This window comes from Rhyacophila brunnea, unplaced genomic scaffold (genome assembly GCF_057557595.1).
Source record: "Rhyacophila brunnea isolate RB1 unplaced genomic scaffold, BYU_Rbru_1.0 scaffold_20, whole genome shotgun sequence".
Taxonomy (NCBI): domain Eukaryota; kingdom Metazoa; phylum Arthropoda; class Insecta; order Trichoptera; family Rhyacophilidae; genus Rhyacophila; species Rhyacophila brunnea.
In genome coordinates, this window is record NW_028232860.1 from 3937050 (window position 1) to 3958562 (window position 21513).

The window sequence follows — 21513 nt, forward strand, 5'->3', positions numbered from 1 at the left end:
AGTATTAGTATTTATATGTCTTTGATATATTAATAATTAAGAGGATATAATATGGGCGCATATTAGAAAGAGACGAATGGTTTATGCCGCATAACCTGAACCCTCTGTAACCTCTTCCAAGAAGAATGTATCTCTGCATTCGTTAATCCTGATAGGCTTCGATGGGCGGCCATTTGTAGTAAGAATGGAGAGTGATGACAACCGCCGAGGGAATCCTGGATACCAGACCGGATGGCCGGAGGTCGATTGGTAGGCTGTTGGATGGTTGGTGGTCGGATGGTGTCAACGGAGATGTTGGAGCGGCCGGCGGCAAATACCTGGAAAGCACTGCCCAAGGATAGTGGAAGATGGAGGACGTTCTTGGAGGAGGTAAGGACTCGCCTTAGGTTTGTTGGTCCACTCATGATATTGATCTTGAAGTCTTTGTAAATTATGAGAAAACGGAAATCCATCAGTAAGTACCTACGTCAAAATGGTTCTGGTATATTTTTGATAATATTTTAGATGATTTTGTATTGACATCTATCGTTAAGTATGTTGTTTCAATAAAGAATTCTATATTTTTAAATATTTAATAATAAACAATAATCAAAAAATAGGTTTAATATTTATAATAGTTTTCTGTTATTTTTGAACTTACTAATACCTACATCAAGAAATCTAGACGATCACAGGCTTAAAATACGTAGGTAGGTATATTAAACTCGTACACTATTTTCTTTAAAATAATTGTTTTTCAAGGATGTTCATAAATTCTTTTTGGTTTCAATTACCTACCTCTTTGTAGCGAACAACTTTTCCATTTTTTTGTTCAAATGAACACCGAAATGAACCAATTTATTTTCTTTATTGGCAATTCAGATATTAGCCATATAAAAGTTAAAAGCAATAATTCCGCCATTAATAATTTTACTCACGCCATATTTCGCGGTCAAGAGGAATTTAACCTTTTTATTACACATATTTATTAGTTAATACAAGCAATTCGCGAAAAATTATTATAACCAAGGACAAGTGGATAATAAAAAAAAATCGGAAGTGTTTGTATTGAACACGAACGTTTGCGCGCGTAAAAACAGGAGTCACGCCACCTACTCTATGGGTGCCATAAACAATCTAAAAGTTATCATTAGAAACTATGTGGAAATCTATTTGCCAAATCATTAAAATATAAAACGACAATATAAATGTTATTATTTTATTAGCATACTTCATAAATCATAAATCATAATTTAAATTTATATTTTATGTCATGTCGCTGATGTATTTTATAGGCGAATGAGTAGGTAGATACCGCTCATAAAAGTGGCGAAGGGTGGAGGTAGGCTGTGAAGATGTGCCATAAATAGTGCACATTAATCTTTGTCATACATATTAATTGTTTTCATTGAAATAATACTACAATAATTTACAGATGGTGTTGGTTAGTATTTAAAATTCAATTAAACCCTGCCATTAGATAATAGCCAAAAAATACTTGTCTATCTATAAAATATCTTAAATTACGCAATTAAATCATACATACCTTTGGATATTTTATATATACTTAGTTTAATTTAATTTTAAACCTGTTTTTACGTGTACCTAACCTTCATTTGGAATTGCATTTATTGGTTGAAAGTGACTTCAATACGTTAAATAAAACAAACTACAAACCCATTTACTTAATATTATGTTACAATATTTATATACTTCTTCCCTAGAAGCATTTATTTGATGTTAGTTGCAGGAATTTTTATATGCTTTGGGTAATATTTTGTACGCAATTTATGAGAAATTGAAGACTACTGTATAATTTAATAATTGCATGACGAATCGATTGCGTCATTTGCGTCAAAGAAAATCGCCGCTGGTCATACTTCCAATTAATGTTATCTAATATTTATATGTCCCTGATATCTGCTAACTAAGAAACCAGGAGCGTTAGTAATTTTAGCAATAGCATTAAAATTAGAACTAACCTAACTAAAAATTATACATTTTTATTTTTATTATAATATATCCATATTGTAGGCATTTTCCAAACGGCGGAGTGTCCATCCTTGAAACTGTGGATACGGGTTAGAATCGTCTGGCAAAACTACATTATTTATCTTTTCAATATGTATTTGACTGTGAAAGTCTGTTAAAACCCTTTGGCTGCTACGATGTTTTGTAAAATCTGGTCGAGGATTGCTACCAATAATTGTCGATAAATTAAAGTATTGTATTATTTTTAGACACCTTACCACTCCAATTGATTATGCGAAATCTGAATATTATAAAAACACGTTTCGTAATTAATTTATCGTTTTGAATAGATAATGAGGCAATTAGATATCCCGAGCTGCATCTACTGTTAAAAGTAATTGACATATCTCTTTCTCGCTCCATCATACGGGCGATCGCGAGAGCGAGCGAAAAGCACGATGCGCGCACAGAGTTTTGATTTTTATCAGTTATTGGAAACAATCGGTTATCCCACACGAGGGATAATAGGTACAAAATAGTGGAATTAGGAAACTACCCGGCTGAAAAGAAAAATTTTGCATGGTGGCCTCGTTAAAAGATCTTGTACACTATGCGTGATTTGTGAAAAAGGTCTTTATGGTGTTTGTTTATTGGAACATTTAAAATATGTATTGAAAATGATTTTATTTCATTATTTTTTTATAAATGAAACTGTTTTTATATAGCACAAATCCACTTTACTTTAAACACTGAGTTGAGTGAAAGACTTTCCCATTGGTTCAAATCCAGAAAATAAAATAAAACATTTTCCTTCCACCAAGAATTAGACTGTAAACAAATTTTTATATTGTAAACTGAAATTTGTATTTGGAATTGTTTTTATTATGAAAAGGGTGATGCCATGAAAAAAATATACAATAGTTAAAAGTTCTAAGCTTACCCAGTCACAAAACATATATGAATCGGCTTATATTACACAACAATAAAACTAAATAGATAAAAAAATGTTTCGTACCACTGGTGCAGTAGTATTTTCCCAAATTAACTTAACATTTCAGGCATCAAAAGCAAAACGACGATCGTTGTTAGCATTTCTGGCCATTATCAAAAACAACGATATATCGTTGCGTAGCATTCTAAGGGTTGATATAATTAACATTGCCATATGAGTGAAAAAAATTATTTATCATTTACCTTATAGATTATAATAATACTTTACTATTCTTTCAAATTTTAACCGTTCTTTGATTCTGTCAGGTTTTCCCTCATTCAACATCTTCATTGTGATTTTTTTATTTCTCCAATATATTTTCCTATGTAGCCAACATTGTTTTATAAGAGAGGAAATGTCACAAAAAAAACTATTTAATTTTAAATTTAGCTTCGCTCCAATCTGCCAATTAATTGCTTGGTATTCATAATGTTGTGCCGAAATAACAATATAACCATTTTAAAAGTTGTGTTGGGTAATTTCAAACGGCTTTCCTGCCATTTTAATCGAACATCAATAAAGGACAAATTAATAATTCTATGTCCCGAAGTCACGAATATTTCAAGTCTTCAGCAAACTTTAAAGGAATTCCCCAAACAAGTTGATAGGTTTGTTTTGTAAATGTTTCTACCAGGTCCGTATTTAGGCTTCGACAAAATAACAACGTAATAATAATGCCGAACGTGTGTATTAGAAATGAATAACGTTCGATTCATTAAATACAATAAAAATACATAACCTCACACTAATGAGCTTAAGATAAAACAAAACTTATCATAACCAATTAAATTTGAAGACGATATTATGTAGCAGGACAGTGAATATGACCCAAAGAAATGGAACAGGCTTCGTAAGACACGTATTGCGTCACAATAGGTAGATCAACAGCTGTACGATTCATGGTTATGTTGTATAATAAAATATTTCATTTATGAACATAACCTTCTTTGACCATGTCCGATCTAATAAGATCACATGGGCCTCCACAGAGTGGAAGTTAGTATTAACAGATTTAGTTTTTACGAGAAATGGATGTCAGCCACTTGCTCAACCTATTGTGCGGAATGCAGAAACATTTGTCATAGGTAACTAAAATCTCCTTAGCAGAAAATACTATGCAGAAACATTGTCCTTAGTTAAGATCATTTCTATTGAAAATAATACCATATTTAAAAATTCTCTTTCCTATAGTTTAGGTAAATTATTTTATAATTGTTAAACGATGACAAAAATATGACAACTGCATTTTATAAATGCAATAACTATAAATACATATTAATATTTAATTATAATACTCTTATGTTTCCGTTATCAGTCATTATACGTGATTCCTTAGGCACCGCAAGATATTTTTTTAACATGGTAATACTAGCGTCAAGTGTCATTCTTCACCTGGCATTTTGTATTTCTGCGGGCTGGCGTATAAAAGTAAAATAATATTCTGCAAGTACATGCCAAACGAATTAACACTATCAATATCCATATTGAGATACATTGTTAAATGAATTTGAGTGTATGGACTGTTTTATAGACATGCGAATTTATTTTGACAGCAGCTGTCAGTGGTAAATGGTAATACAGAAGGGGGCGTGTTCATAACAAAAGTAGTCTATGGTTAAGAATTCCTTAACTCTATACTCAGTATAGTCTATAGTTAAGTCATGCTTTTCGGCAACTTACCCTTAGGATCGAAATCTTGGATTCTGCATAGGGCTCTAAGTCCATACTCATACACAAAGTGAAAAAACAATATGTGAACGTGCCAGACCCAGGATTCGAACATATGACCTACGACGCTATAGGCCGACGCTAATAAGCCGCGCGGCCATCGTGGGTGCATACTGAACATAACTGAATTATCAAACTAATCAGGAAAATGGTAATATAATAAATAAGAACGTGTTTTCTTCGCTAAATTATAGCAGAAAACAAATTATATTTAACTGTGATGAAGGTGTTTGGCGAAGGAGAATTAATTAATACCTACAATAACTTTCCATCAAGAATTGATCATAATTATGTGAAAATAGAATTGTTGCCATGCATAACTTAATGACAACTTTAAACATTAAACCAATCCTTCGCAGAACGAGTTATGTACCGCAGAGATGGGATGGTATAGACTATAGATATACCATTATAAATCATCAGGTGTTCAAATTTAGAACTAAGCCCATACAATATAAAAAGTATTAAAATATAATATCATGTTATATCAAATGTCAGCATGTGGTGCCCTCACTCAACTGACAACTATACCGGTGGAACACACAATTAGCAAGAAATAGATGCCATAGCTTTCTTAATTTGTAAATAGGTACTAACTATTTTATTTCCGCGGAAATCCGATATTATATAATTACATAATTTACAACACTTGCTTTATTTAATAATAATAATAATAGTAAAAATCTCTATTAAATAGTGACGAGTTGAGATGTATACAATAAATTAGTTATTTAATTTAACCTATATTATGTCCAATAATAAAAATATTTGATGTGTATTTTTGACATAATAGGGATATGGGGATGATCCCTACAAACCCCTAAGGTAGAACCGCCCCTGCATCCAAGCAACAACGACTTTGTGTTCACACATCTTATCATCCCAAAATATCAATTGACCAAATATCATACAAGATAGAATAATATGGGAAAACAAAATTCGCTTACAGCCTGAGGCGGACCTGGCATTTAGTCATTTATTATTCTGAGCATTTGTGGCATGCTGGTAGGTGTTGACAAGATAAGTGCAAACTACTATCAGCTCCAACATGGAAAACTACTTACAAATCCTTGTTTTGTACTCTTTGCAAATGACGGACGACGATGGCGTTGTGAACGCTAATCGTGACCGAGTACGAATTGTCTCATGGCATTCTCAGTATTTTAATGGGTTTTATAAAATTCGCATGCTATAAATTATATATTATTCCATAACATATTCATCATTTTATTTATATAAAATGCATTATCTTATTTCAATTGAATAAAGATAAAAAATGGGGTTTTTACATTGACGTCTTTATTATTGGATGCATTATCTGAAAAAAGTGCCCTCGTAAACGATCCTTCCAAAGAACAGATAATAAATAGAATTACAATAGGTTATTAGGCTATATACCTATACAGTAAATTTTAACACGGGTTTTTGAATGTTGAGTGTCCTACGAAAATGAACCACGCATTATAGACGTGTGTGTAATATACCAATATGAAATGAGCGTCAATACATAAACGGAGAGCAGTTTGTTGTCAGTATTATACGTATGACGTATTCTTGACACGTGTTTAAATTTATCCCGTATTCTTCCTTACTCGAGATCGGTTGCTGTTTCTCCTAACCGTTAGGTATTTCAGTTCCCATTATTTCTGAGTTCCCTGGATCCCTCTAATAAACATCTGGCGTGAAACAATGCTAGTAGGTACAGATCACAAAATATACCATTCATTCATTCAACATAACACAATATATGAAAATATTATATTGAATGTAGTCGAAAAATAAACTCTGCCGAATTTGCAATAACGAAAATGATGCTTGTGCAAACATAAGTATTCTTCACATTTTTGTACGGTGCCATGGACCCTGAGGGGAAAGCAGCGGAAGAAAATCAATGCCTTCGAAATGTGGTGTCGCTGCTGAATGCTTCGTCTTTCTTGGACAGAATACAGGATGAACTAGTCAATCATTAAGAGACTACAAATAAAGTAACGGCTCTCGACAATATTATGTTTGAGACGCATTCTGCAGTTTTTGGACATGTTAGTCGGCTCGGATCGGATAACCTGGAGAGACTGGTGGTTTTGGAAAGCCTCCAGGGAAGGCAAAGCAGAGGACAAGCGTCTTTACTCTGCCCTGAGAGGAGCAGGGAATCGAGAGGGGTGGAAAATCGTGGTCGCTCAAAAGATTACAGAATTTCGAAGTGGTCACGATTCTCAGCCATGAGGGAACAACCAAGAAGAGTAGTTATTACAAATTCGCATTCACGTGCACATTAGCATTTCCGGTTCCGCGAAAAACTGCATTTTTTTAATTATTGTAGATACGGTTGTACATGGCAGACGACACAATATTTGGACCAAGTTACTTATACTGCACAGCTTATAGACTAATAATATAAAGCCTATGTTTCCACCAACCAAACCGGCCCTGCACTACAACCGGTATTAATCGGGAACATCGCTCATGATTACGCACTGAGTTTTGACTTGAAACATCTTCAGTTGTTTATCCCTGAGAAGTGGGAGTATACCAAAAGCAGTTACCCAAAACTGAAATCGACATCCACTAAAATGTGCTTTGTTCGAGCTTATTAGACTTTAGAACTAAGAGTCTGTTCTTAGTCAGTAAATGTATATAAGTCGCATAGTAGTTACATATGCTGTGTTCAATATAGATATATTTTTGATATTATACTTATTTTGGGACATTTGGTAGAGAGTGAAATTGAGAGCTGCGCGCGTACACCATATGAAGTTAGCTGCGAATCAGTCAGCTGTATACAAACGAAAGTTTGATAGTAGAATTGTTCCTTGCCTAGGCAACGAAATTATTATTGTCGGCCATTTGCAATTCCTTACGTAAACAAACGATTAAACGTCAGAGTGACAGTTGTTACTTTCAAAATAAAAACAACGAGAAATAATTATATAATTTAGTAATGTAAGTTAAAGTGTATAGAAATAAAAGAACGGGGCTACAAAAAGCGGCCCTTCTTCTTGAGTGTATAATTTAACAAGATAATTAAGAGCTAATCGAAGAATCTAGGCTAAAACAAGTTTTGTTTTTGTTTTGTTAGGTACGCCAAAGAAGTATAACTTCTAATTTCTAATGCGCGTACATAAGTACCCACACCGATTTTTTTTTATCAATTTGTACATCTTAATCATCCGAATTCCGGAAAGTTCAACGTTATACAAAAACTTTAAATGTTAAATTATTATTGACATTTTAAATTCAACACGAATTTTGACAGTCGGTTCAAAGAATAAATTTAAAACCGGAAACGAAGGAAGACACAACATGATGGCAAGTGGCAAACGAGGTAAATTCAAAAACGTCGTTAAATATTCGAACAAAATTGAAATGACAAAAATATTTACTCACCTCATATCGATCGGAGGATGTCATCGGTACTAAATTTAATATTATGTAAAAGTAAAAAGGTCATATACAAGGAAAAGGAAGGCATTGGCCCGAAATATAATTATATTCAAAATACTTCAGAAGCGGTTTTATAATGGCAAAAATGATAAGTTTAATAAAAGTATTGATTTGCTGTTAGATAATATTAGCTTATTCAAAATTCGAATAACTTGGAATGGTGTGTGGCTCAAAAAATGCTACCAAGCATAGCGTTAGTCTAATGTCAATATCCCGTATCTGACATATATGACGAAAATGACTTTTTGATGTATAAGAATTAAAAACAACAAAAATACTGCCCATCGACTGCGAAATTTCCATATCTGTAGTTATTTTAACAAAAATGATAAAGCTATTTTAGTAATTTCCCGTATCTGAAAATTGCAGAAATAAACCTGTAAAAGTCCGTATCTTGCTTCTGGGCTGTCAAGCGTGTTGCATGACGTGTGCTGAATTCTGCTTCAAAATATCACTTTCGAATTATTTAAAAAGGAAAAACACAGTAAGTAATAATATATAACAAATTTGGATGTTTATCTTTATATAAATGTCACATTTTATTGGATGTTATCATTATATTAGGCGTCATGTGCTTTGTTTTACCACCTTGTTACGTTACGGGTTATTGGCATGCTATGTAGTTACAACATGTGTGAATATATTAACAGTCAGATACGGGATATTACATATTTAGTTTTTTTAGCTTCCTGCACAATTTTTAAAAAGTCACTTACGGGATATTGCCATTAGGACATCGATAGGTACCTACATATGACATAAGTTTTTGACATTTAAATATTTAGTAGGTTTTTAATTAATTCGACTTCGCAAGACTGGTTTGCAAAAACTGGAAAATAACGGAAATTTTACGTAAACATTAAATTTAGCAAATGGTTTGTAATTTGGAATTAATAATAATAATAAGTTTTATTTGAATTGAATGTTTGACAAAAACCAAAGTGAATTTATTGAATTAAAATATAATTAAAACTACTTATTAGCATAGCAATTTGACTATGCGGGAAGTGTACCTACCTCATGGGCCCCACATCCTGAAGCGGGCCCCCAGGACACGATGTTTGGCGGGGCCTCCAACATATCGCTAAAGCTAAGAGCAGTGTAATCTTCTAAAGTAGTGTTCTCCAGATGGTATTCCGCGGCACTCCACGGTTCCGTGTAAAATAGTGGGTATTCTGTGCATTTTTAGCGATCTTTTGTACCTATTTTTAAATAAATCATATTATGAAGCATTGATCGCGACCGCCTTTTGTGATAGCCAAGCAGTGTTGCCAACCGTACTATAATTATAGTACAATACTATAATTTTGATTCGGCGAAAAATGTAAAATACTATAATTTTACGCCAAATATGCCAAAATACTATAATTTTAAATAATTCAAGACGAAAAATGTTCTTGTACTATATTTTTATCAGAAATACTATAACTTTTACGCCTTTGTACTATAATCAGCATAGAAAAAGATGGCAACACTGTAGCCAAGTAACATGCGACCCATCACCAGATTGGATAAATAGTCATTTTTATTAGTCTGGAAACACATTAAAAATAATTATAAAATAAAATTCTATCCATCAAATAGACTAGCAGGTGACTATTTTTTTTTCTTCTATAGAGTAAATTTGTGGTGTGTGTTCATCTCACTTCACTGGTCGACCTACCAAGTCGCCCCCCCCCCCCGTAAGAACGGGCCCGCAGGTTAGAGTTGTGTCAGTCAATCCCCTCTTTTGCGGGCCATGACCTACCTACTTGTGTTTGTTGAGCGTTGGGAAATGGTTTCTAATTTGTCTCCTAATTGATAGGGTTATTATTAAAGAAAACACTTTGATTTAGATTAGAGGTGAGAAAACTGGTTGATTTTGAAGACTAAGTATACTTACTACCAGTATAAAAAAATACTTAGTATCGAAACTTGTTCCAAAATACTTACTAGTGTTTGGAATTCTATATAGAGGGTTTGGCGCGCATACATGTGTGCGAAATAAGTCTCATACTCATCTGGAACTAAAACCCACTCCATAATATTATTATTTAAAATATCGGCTTCAATAGAATCGCTAAAAATACACTGAGCTCCGCTTTTCGAAATGTCCCATTTATTATAAAATTTTAAACACATTCTAAATTTATGAGTTGTTTTTATTAACAAAAATTAATAACAGTGATTCATTTTTATTTTAAACATTTTGAGCGGTGATATTATAACAAGCCTGTACGTCTTCTCACCACTGTGCTGCGACACAAAATGTATGACTTATTGTTCATACATTCGAATGCAATAGAATAGACTAAAAAATTAAAATATACCTATATTCAAGTGTTATCTCGCTCGAACGCATTTAATCTCAATATTGTTGAAAGTCTATCAACTTTCGAGCGACTTCGCGATGATATCATCACAAGTTTTTCGGAACAAGTTTATAGGGCCACACATACTGAGTATGGGTAGTTTCATCCGATACGTGAGTTCACAAACTGGTGACAGTATTTCCGACTCACATCTAGTTTAGACTTTTAGCTGATGTTAATATAAAAATTAATTAAAACGAGCATAATATCGATACTTATCAGCGATTTGCGCAATATTGACACAAGAAAATAACCCATTACATATGAATCCGTAAGGAAAACAATCAATTAACTGCTTCGATCGGTTACATGTAAACTGTACGTAAAACATTTCATCGTGGCACAGTTCGCCGTGAGCTTTCTTATCGGAAAGAGATGATTTGGCAAAATTCATGAATTCAAGAATGAAAACCTAACCTAACCTAACAAATAATCCAGTATATCAGCTATTTTCAATTTTTTTTTTGCTGCTGGCTTTCTGTTAAGTGTAAACCGACGATAATCGTGTTTTATTTAGATATGAATTTTATGTCAGTACCTACTATACGACCCAAAGAAATTGAACAGTCGTTAAGTACGGCTAAATATTTCCGATAAGTACAACATTTCACGGTGAAGTGTGACACGGTGAACTGCATACGTACAAGTTTCCGGACATGGCTCTGATCATAAAAACAGACTAGGTACCTAATAAAACCTTATCTGTATCACACCCAGTCTTAAATGAATGTATTGGATTGAGAAGTTTGTAAATTTTTAAGCATATGAATGTGCCATGAGCAGTCACCCAATGGACTCAAGTAGTGTGCTTTGACCGAGTGTTTTTATTAAAAAAGAAGAGAAAAAAATAATATGAAAAAAACTAAAAAAAAACAATTGACAAAGTTAACGTAAAATAGACTCCCTCGCAAAACAGCGTATTTTTTAAGCATAAAAAACAGTTGGAGCAGACCTTTTTTGAGTTGCTCCGCTCCGTGTAAACAGTTTTAATAGGTATTTAATAGGTGATGTAAGTATACAAATATGTTAAAAAATTTTCATTATTCAAAATCGTCTGTCATTATTTGCCTCTTTTGTCAAAAAAAAGTGAGGTTGTTTATCACTCGGCAGTGTAGCCGTATTTAAAATAATTCTAATCTTGCAAATTGTCAAATATATTATTTTCATTGAATTTTAGGACGAAAATTAATAACAAATAAAAAATAACATCCGGAGCAGCGGAGCTCTACAAATTTTTGTTGCTCCGGGTAAAACCACATTGCTCCACTGCTCCAAGCTCCGCTTCAATGCTCTGATTAAATCATAATATTAGCAATAAAATAAATTCGTCGTTCTTAGACTGAGATGATTCGTCATCAAAAGTAGGCTCCGGTACGTCGGAACAATGTTTATTATCATGTTATAAGTTTGGGAAATACTGCTATAGATAAATATAACCTTTTATCTGTTTATGGTACAATCACTTAGATATTATTTAGAAGATTTTTTGCGCCGTTGACGCAGGAAGAATTGGGTTTCTCTGTATGTGTAGATAAATATATATATTTATTTTTAACCTACTAAGAAAAACCTTGTTATAACTTATAAAATCATAACATAACTACACGAACGCTCATCAATCAGCGTAATCCATAAAATCAACAACGTCACATTTTCCAGTTAATACATTAACGAAAAGATAGAGTCATCGTTTGCTCGTCATACGATAAAAGCTGCCATAGGTAGAACATCCCTATAATAGTATTCAGAACATTGCTTGAATATTGTAGTATTACATATTACATCGGTTGAATGAAAATTGACTTGAATTAAGTACAAGCAATAATTTCCACTGGTTACGTTAAATGGGATATCATTTCAATTTTTATTTGTTTATAAAAATAGTTTCTCTTTATCGTCGTAGCCCTCATGACAGAATATAGTAATCTCTCCGGAATTGATACTGTGACATTCTGGATCAGTTTTCACCAGTTTTTACTATCCTCTGTAAGCCATGTGGTGAATGCTAGCGGTTTTTAATAAATTCTTTCACCTTGCCAGAACAATTTAATCTTTCGAAGTTTTCTGGGTCATGCAGCGGCCCTTGTAGTCCAATGCATAAGGCGTTGGCTAGCATTCATCTGGGAGCACCGAATTCGATTCTCAATGAGTTCACAATATATTTATGTGATTTCCTCAAAGCCTTGGTGTTATAATGAAAAATTTGGAGTGATCCTGTCGATAGTCAACATTAACGCAATTCGATAAGCATTTCATGTAAGAACTACTACTTAAATTTATCGTAATTAAGTAGAATGCCAGTAACTTAATTGGTTAAAGTTGAGGGTGAGTTTAGGTGGACGCTATTTTATAAATTTTTAAAATAGGGTTTCCTTAGCAAACTCGGTGTACTCTGAACTTCTATAGATGTAAAATTGTATTTTCACTGCCTTTGTATGTTTATAATATGTTTATAATAATAATATTATGTTCTCTTTTTATATTTTCATTTTTATCGTTTTTATTACTTTTTTTCTTTATAATAATGTTTCATGGCATGTTGTGAACGTCTTAAACTTATAATTTGTAATGTCCACAATATGTTATAAAATAAATTGAAATTGAACATTGAATTGGCACGAATCCAGTGATTAGGTCGGGCATCGTGTTTTTTTCAAAAAGATTTTCAATTAATGATGTATCGCATTATTTAAGCTACAAATTAATTCTTTTTTTTTTTAATTAATCCTATATTCTGTATGATTAGTTTTGATGTATTATTATTAATGCTTGATGGATTATTATTGTCTTATATTTTAATTATCCTCATGAATAACAATATTCTACTTGAACAACAGACTTGCCTTGCTTTTCAGTGTAAACGACCAGTGTATGGTGAAAATTGCAATTTGTCAATGTCAATCCAAGTGCGGTGAAAATAGAAGGAAATGCAATTGTGACGTACAATACTAGAGAGTATAATCATTAGCGATGCGGCGAAGTTGCACTAATGGATTCAGCGGCTTGCAAATATGACAGTTATACGGTATTGTTTATTACCGCAAACGGTCTATTCTGATATCTAGCATAAACTAGACTACTCGATATTATTAATTCAACGAGATTTAATCATTTAGTCTGCAAGCTGGAAATGAGAAGTTTTGCAGCGTGACTGTGGATAACCTATTCAAATGTATTTAAAATACCTTTTACTTATGCGATAGGTACCGATATTTTGACTCGACCTTTTAATTTTAAATAAATAATAAAGTATATTATTTGAATATCAAGCTAATATTCTAAGCAATCAGATTAGACTGTTTACTAAGTTAAAACTTCGTTTATTGAGGGATTTCCCTGATTGTAAACATTCTAAAATGTTAATCGGAAAAATCATAGAATAAAGCATAATTTATATTTAGTTATTTAATGACTTCATGATAAATATATTATGTAGAATAAGTAAGTGTTAAATACGTCGTAAAGTAGGTAATTACCTATTTGATTTATAGCGTAAGGTAAGAGATGTTACTGTAACCTAATATGGGAATGGGCCCCGTACATGTGGATAACGTGGATGTGTGACTATGGCTTACAGAGGCCGGTCGGTTCTTAGGATGTATGCCTCACACATAATATTATCACACTGGACTGGCCTCATCAGGCGGCGGAGGAAATCACGCCGCGAACCTCGGATTTTATTCGATTTACAATGCTTGAGACCAATCGGGACCAATGAAAAAAATAAACCTGATGAAATTTATCGACAGGCATATAAATATAAACAGCTGCTTGTTATTTTGTCTCAAACATAATCGCTAAAAGTGAAAAACCGAATATTATTATGAAAGAGGTGTGATTAAAATGCTTTCACGATCTCTTTGAAAATTTTGAAAACAAGGAAAAAATTATTCAAAGAATAAAAGATATGCCTTCGGCTAGACCAGGGGTCGGCAAACTCTTGGACCAAAAGAGCCAAATATGAGTATCACAACGGTTAAATTTTTTTTCGAGAGCCATACATATATGTTTTATAAATACGATTTATTTCAGTGAATGTTATTGTTTATTTATCAAGTGAAGAAGATTTTGCGAATGAAACTAACGCAAATATAAGTTTTTTTATTGTTGACATTATACATCTAATTTTTACAGAAAATGACTTACATACAATTGTCACGCATTCCTTAAAACTAATGTGAACAATGACCTTCCTTGCATTTCTTTGGAGAGTGTCTGTATATTTGGTATGTAACTTGTAGTTTTCAATTTTAGTTGTGACTCCAAGTTCTCATCGGTTATTTGGCTTCTCTAAATGCTATTCATGTTGTTCATCGTAGTATCTACATTATTATGTAGAATCTACATTGTAGATCTTTTAGAGCGCTCCGCTGTGTTGTGAAATTAAATTGCATTTTTCTCTCTCCAAATCCTTAATTTTGGTGGCAGGACCTACAAATTTGGAGCTACATAACTCTTTACTTGTTAAATCCACCAAAAAAATCCATTTCAAAAGTGCTCGTGTCAAAATGAAATGGAGAAAAATTTAATTTGTCGACTTTTGCAATTAGTGGATTTAAAACGACAACAATCATACCTTTTTCGTAAAAAATCTGAATTGGGAATTTGGCAAAGTTCCGCACGCCAATACCCAAAGAGCCGCGGTTTGCCGACCCCTGGGCTAGACCCCTAGCAACATGGTGAAAGGCAGAATCTCAAGAACTCAATTGTAATTTGTATCTATTGTAACTATTTTTCATTTTTTTTCAAAAACTGCTCAGCACGTCAGACAGTCGACAATTAATATTTTGAAAATTTTCGCACGCGTACTTATCTAAAAAGGTTCGCCAACCCTGCATTATACTTACTAGGCCCCTGTAGTATTAATATCAATGATGTATTGAATTATATAATACATTCCTAATGACGCACTTAAGTCATTATTTTCTCACCAAAATGTAATTGTTTAATTAAAATAATAACATTACATACATTCGATGAGGCGTGTACGTCATTAGTCATTACATTGTAACATTAATGTACATAACATGTAATTTCTAATAATTACAATGAATAAATAATTGCCACAAAAAACGATTACTTAGAAAATATAAATCAATTATGGAACACATCACATGAACGTTTCTCAAACTTTACATAGGTAGTAATTCTTCAGTATTTCAGTACATTTTATTGTGTAGCGATTTGGAGTAAAAATTCAACTTATTTTACATTATAGCTAAAATGCTAATTACTTTTCCATTTCAGTAGATTTTTCTTGCTACCCATGTGTCGCTTTTTGGCATCTTCAGGCACTATGCACACTTGTCAATCGCATAATAATAATATTATGCACAACTGACACAAAATAATATGTTTAATTTCCAAATTAATACATTATTGATTATGTTGGTGGAAAAGTAGGTACATAACTCAAAATATGAATTTAAATTCAAATATCACGAAATACCCTCGGTTTATTGTATTAATATGTACATGCTAGTGGCGAAGGGTGGAGGTAGGCTGTTATGATCCGGCATAAATAGTGCACACTAAAGTTTGTCAGTCATACGTATGTACATGTTTTCACTGAACTCTACAGTGTGTAGAACGTGTTTGTTAATTTTTAAAATGCAATTCAACCCGCATAATCTATGCCATAGTAGATAATAGTAAAAAAATATTCGTTTATCTATAAAATATCTAAAATTATGCCATTAAACCATACTTACATCATTTTAGATATTTTATATATGTATAATAATATTTTATCGATTATGGTTTGGTTTATGCAGTGTTTAATAAATTTAAAAAAAATTAACCAACACCATCAGTAATATGACAAATAAGTATAACTGAAAAAGTGTGCACTATTTTCGTCGGATCGCCCATAGCATACCTACCTAAACTATTATGTTTTGGCTAGGCAGGGTTAAATTTGATTTTAAAAACTAACCAGCGCCATCTTCAAATTTATTCGTAGTTCAATGAAAATAAAACAAGTATGACTGACAAAGTTTAGTGTGCACTATTTTTATGTCGAATCTTAACAGAATAATCACCCCTCCCCACTGGTACATACCTAACTAAAATGATATTATATTCATTTTTCGTTACATAAATGTGTATTGAGATTAATATAGTGAAGTAACCTACCCGCTTATTCCTTGTATCTATCAACATAGAAAATTACCCACTCTCCGTACCACGTTTTATTTATACAATTATTTATCTCTACAAAGTAAACATTTTTTAAATTTCATTTCTCATTTTAAAATCAGCTATGAAAATTGAATTAATGTTCATATTGAATCTATTAAAATTAGAGACCTAGTACACGGTCATCTCTTTCCGATAAGAAAGCTCACGGTGAAATGTTTTGCGTACAATTTACATGTAGGTACCTAACTCTTTTACATTGACGAGAGCTGATTCACTGGGGGCGGCCTGTTTAAGTCTATTAAAATAATATATTAATTTCATATGTATTGTAAGAAAGCACAGGACGCTCTCATTCAAAGTTCAAACTTCATAAATATACATTCCACAATATGTGTAATAAATGTAAACTGTAAACAAATATTACACCACAATATTATTTTTAACACTAATGAGGACTAACTCGAAGGTATTCTGAAGGAAAAATGTCCTAAGGGAGTTTCCAAACCTGTTAAATACAAACAAATTAATAATACATGAAGCAGTCGCCGACTTATTATTATGCATGTCAAAATGTGCATGAGAATTGATTAAATTTAATGAAATTAACTGTTTAATGTTATTAAAAAATAATAATTTAACGTAGATGGGCCTTGAAACCACTCACCGCATGGTGCATCAGTGTACCAAATTAAAAGCCACCGTTGACTGGGAGTGGATAGGAATAAGTATATTTTTTTGGCTGGAGGCTGGATTGGAGTAGAAGCGACTGTGAATTACCTATGGCCGCAGCCATGAATTATTCTGGATCAGAACCGTTTCCTCGTGTCAAGCCTATCAGGTACCATTTGCGAGGGGTGCAAGACTGGTCAATACTCTCCCCAAAGACGTAGACATTTTCATCGACGTGCTATGTATTTTGTATTAGAAATTTTATTTTTCTGTATAAAATTGTACTTATGTTTTTTATCATTATAATTATATATTCTCTTCTTCTCTCTTGTGAGGGTAATATTTGTTATAATATAAATCTCATGTTGTGAACGTCTTAAATTTGGATTTGTTATGTCCACAATATTTTGTTTTCATAAATAAATACTTAAATAAATATTTATAGGTGCCACAAGTCTTCCAGTGGTAACAGGCCTTGCGTGTCATATAATGCTAAGAGTAGTTCTCGGTAGAACCCGTTCAGAAGACTTTGTCAATAAACTGACAGTCAAATCATCTGATCCTCATGAGGTCGTGCAGAAGACTAAGAAGAAATAATATTCTATTTACCTAAATAATTGGTTTTATTTTTCCATTCCTGGGAGGGATTCGGATTCGAACCCCCCGTTGTGTACGCCTCTGATAATACTAAAACCAGTGGCGCAGCCAGGGGGGGGGGGCAAGGTGCCCTGGCACCCCCCAAACATGAAAATTATCAGAATGATTTTAAACATTGAAATCGAAAGCCAATAAAAACACGGCAAAAAATGATTTGTAATCAAGCACCCTTTTTAGAAAAAATTGTTAGATTTTAATTTCCAACACAAAAATTTCGAAACACTAATGTCGGGTTTTTTTAGAAACCCAATCCCTAATAGAACTGTCAAAAAATTCATGGCCATGAACATTTTAAATTATATAATTGTGCAATATATTTTCTGATTATTATGTGTCGATAATGAACTCGACAGCACCATTATTGAAGTAGATGTATTAAAAATCGCCAATAATTCACTGTGTAAGTACCCTTAATTTGAACTAAAACACAATTTGAAAAACGTTAAAGTAGTATTTCACACTGCCTTTAATCTTAGCGGTAGGTAGGGGGCCCGCCAAATATCCTAGCCTGAGGGCCCGTTTCAGGATGTGGGGGCAATGGTGTAGGTACACCGAGTGCAATAGGCAAAAGACCTATAAACGAGAAATTAGGCTGTGTTGTGTTGAATAGGTTTGTGTATAAGTTAAATGCAATAATACTTTTTTTGTCCATTTTCAACTAATATTTTGGAACCTCAATATTAAAAAACCAAAAATAGACGATAAACATTCGGCGAAAAGAACGACTACACCCACTACAGTCGGTGGTGGTGTAAATCAAAAGAACGTTTATTTTTCAGTGGAATTCGGCATAAATATTGTAGCTCTCTAGACCAAGCGGGTAGCACAGCCGATATTATTTGAGTAATGTTTTAGCATACTAGGCGCACATGTCCAGCATGGTCGCTGTTAGTCACTTCCAATCCACCAGTCGCTGATGACACTCTTAACGATCACCGCCACTATGCCTCCAATTTAATAAAAACTAGGAGAAACTGTACAAATATACCGCTGTGTATTGTGAAAATATGTAAAAATAATTATATGAAGAAGGATATTAACTAATTTACATTCTCCTCCTTAGGCTCCCCCCAATATTATATCCTGAGTGCGCCACTGACTAAAACTATATAAAACCAATAATTTACATTATTCATTATTATTAGAAACATGAGCTCACGGCTAAAAGTATTGTGTTCAGAGTGGAAATAAGAAATAAAACAATACGGGTGGAATGAAGGCATAGCGTGACCAGACCCGAAGCCGCGGAGCACGACATAATGCGAGGTTACGAGTGTATTAGAACGAGTGTCCTGAGGATCACGATAAGCGTCTCAGGAAACAGCAAATAAAATGTCAGCTTCTTCGTAATATCGTCATAAATTTGACAGCATAATAAATGAATCTTTCTTAGTAGGTGGGTCCCTATTCACTATGACGTATTTGATAGTTTCATTCATATAATAATAAAATGATACCTTTACGTGTTCATCACAATTTGTTCGCCTTTTTTTGTTATACATACACACAGGCGTGCACATATAACAATGGTATGGAGGGTCCATTAAAAAAATATAAGTATATAAGTCGGTACTATCTTTGGAAAGTAGACGTTATCTTTCTGATCAGTATTTTCTTTACAAAATTATCAATGGTTTTGTTGACTCACCAAACCTACTCGAAAGGGTGGGTTTCCACTGTCCATCAAGATTTACGCGAAACCAAACTTTGTACCATGTTAGTCGTAGTGATTCAAATTTTGCACAAAACTCATTTATTCGGCGCTGTTCTTTAAATTACAATATGTCTTTCTCCACCGTTGATCATTTCAATAATACACCTGTTTCGTTTAAATGCGCTATCTCCAACAAAATTTTGTATAATGGATATTAACCAAATTTAAAATGTAAGTATGTATATATTATTATATATTATAATATAACTTATTTTTGTCTATAATTATTATTCCTCCTTTTTCATATGTAATTTCGTTATATTTATGCTCTTCTTACTTTCTCACTTTTTATTCTTTTTAGGCTTAACTATATTATAATAATATATACATGGAAACTTTGTTGGTTGCAACCAGTGGCGGCCGGTGGTCTTCAGAATAGCATTTTCTGGTAGTGCGCAATGGTTTACCTTCTATACCCAGCATTGGAGCATAGGGCAAGCACAAGTTCGCGCCACTTCCCTCGGTCAAACGCCAATTCTTGCGCCTCCCGCCATGTCAGACCTGTAGCACTGCTGCAGGGTGAGGGAGGGCCGGCCATGGCAACGGAACCCTTGAGGCTGTGCCATAAGGGTACGAAGTGTCACACTCTTTGGCGGCATCAGAAACACTTGTCCTAGCCACGTAAAGGTCGTAAAGCGTCTCTTCATGATTACCTTAATCACCGAAGGCTGCTGTGTGAATAAGCTAAGATAATATCTTAGTGTATAATGACTGAAACGTCGAACTTCTCAGAAGGTAAATTAAACATGTCTTTGTTTATTTATTCTATTTCTTAAAAAACGTTTTTAAACAGTTGAATGATTTAATATCAATAAATAAAAATAAATGTCACGGTCTATGGCTTTACGCTCTGAGCGAAGTTTTACTTGAAACATAATGAAGCATTCGCTTCATTAGAAAGTATCGACATCTTCGTTTAAATAAAATAATCGAACCATAAAAAACCATGACAGCGTAGGTTACTATTGTTTTATTGCACAGGCGACATTTTCACACGGGTGCCTCCAAACCTGTCAGTGCCACAGACCTCCACGTAGGTACCTAAATCCACCACTTTTTGATAGTAGATTTCGTGGAAATGCTATAATTCTCAGTAGATGGTGTGTATATCAAGTATAGGTAAGTAGGTAGGTACCTATCTAACAAATTGAAAACCAAAAATTTAAGGAGACTGCGTTCTAAGTCACTTTGCCTAGGGACGTCACTGGATTCATTTACGTTTTACACGTTTTTGGATATCATCAATAGATTATTTATTATAATTTTACCTTGCCTTAAAGTCGCGCACACAATGGGGTTGGTTTTCGGGTCACCTCCCCCAGGAACGAAAAATGACTACGGATCGTGACCCGGATGATTTAACTGTCAAACAGCCTTCTCAACGGGTTGGCCCCAATCCTCTCGGTATTTTCCCACACACAAAGTCTGTGTCAGTGGAAAATTAGCACTCATGGATTAGTGCAATGGTGAATTGATTTAGTATTCTGACATGCGGCATGTATAAAAGAACATTGCCTGAACATACCATGCGTCATCGATAACCACTTGTGGATGCAACATTAACAATAACTCGCAGAGAGACATGCACTATTTAATATCTGTATTGATGTAATAAAAAGAATCAACATAATAAATGGTGACATGTAATTCATGCCTTTCAGATCCAGTGACTGCAGTCCTATAAGATATGATAAGTATGTGCTCAAAATATCAGTCCTACGCGACATTTATTTTACCACGGGAAAAACTCGGCTATAAATCGCAGTTATCAGTTTCCAATGAATACGACAAAATATTCATCAGAATCAGAATCACCAACGCCTTGTGCTACAAAGAATTTTCCAGGGTTTTCGCAAGGCGGTTTCATAGGC

At 33.5% G+C, this 21513-nt stretch overlaps 1 protein-coding gene across 1 annotated transcript in view; it reads right to left on the minus strand.

The window, feature by feature from the left end:
* The window catches only part of LOC147071097 (uncharacterized), a 95756-nt gene that overhangs the window by 37042 nt on the left and 37201 nt on the right, over positions 1-21513 (minus strand). The window lies entirely within an intron of this gene.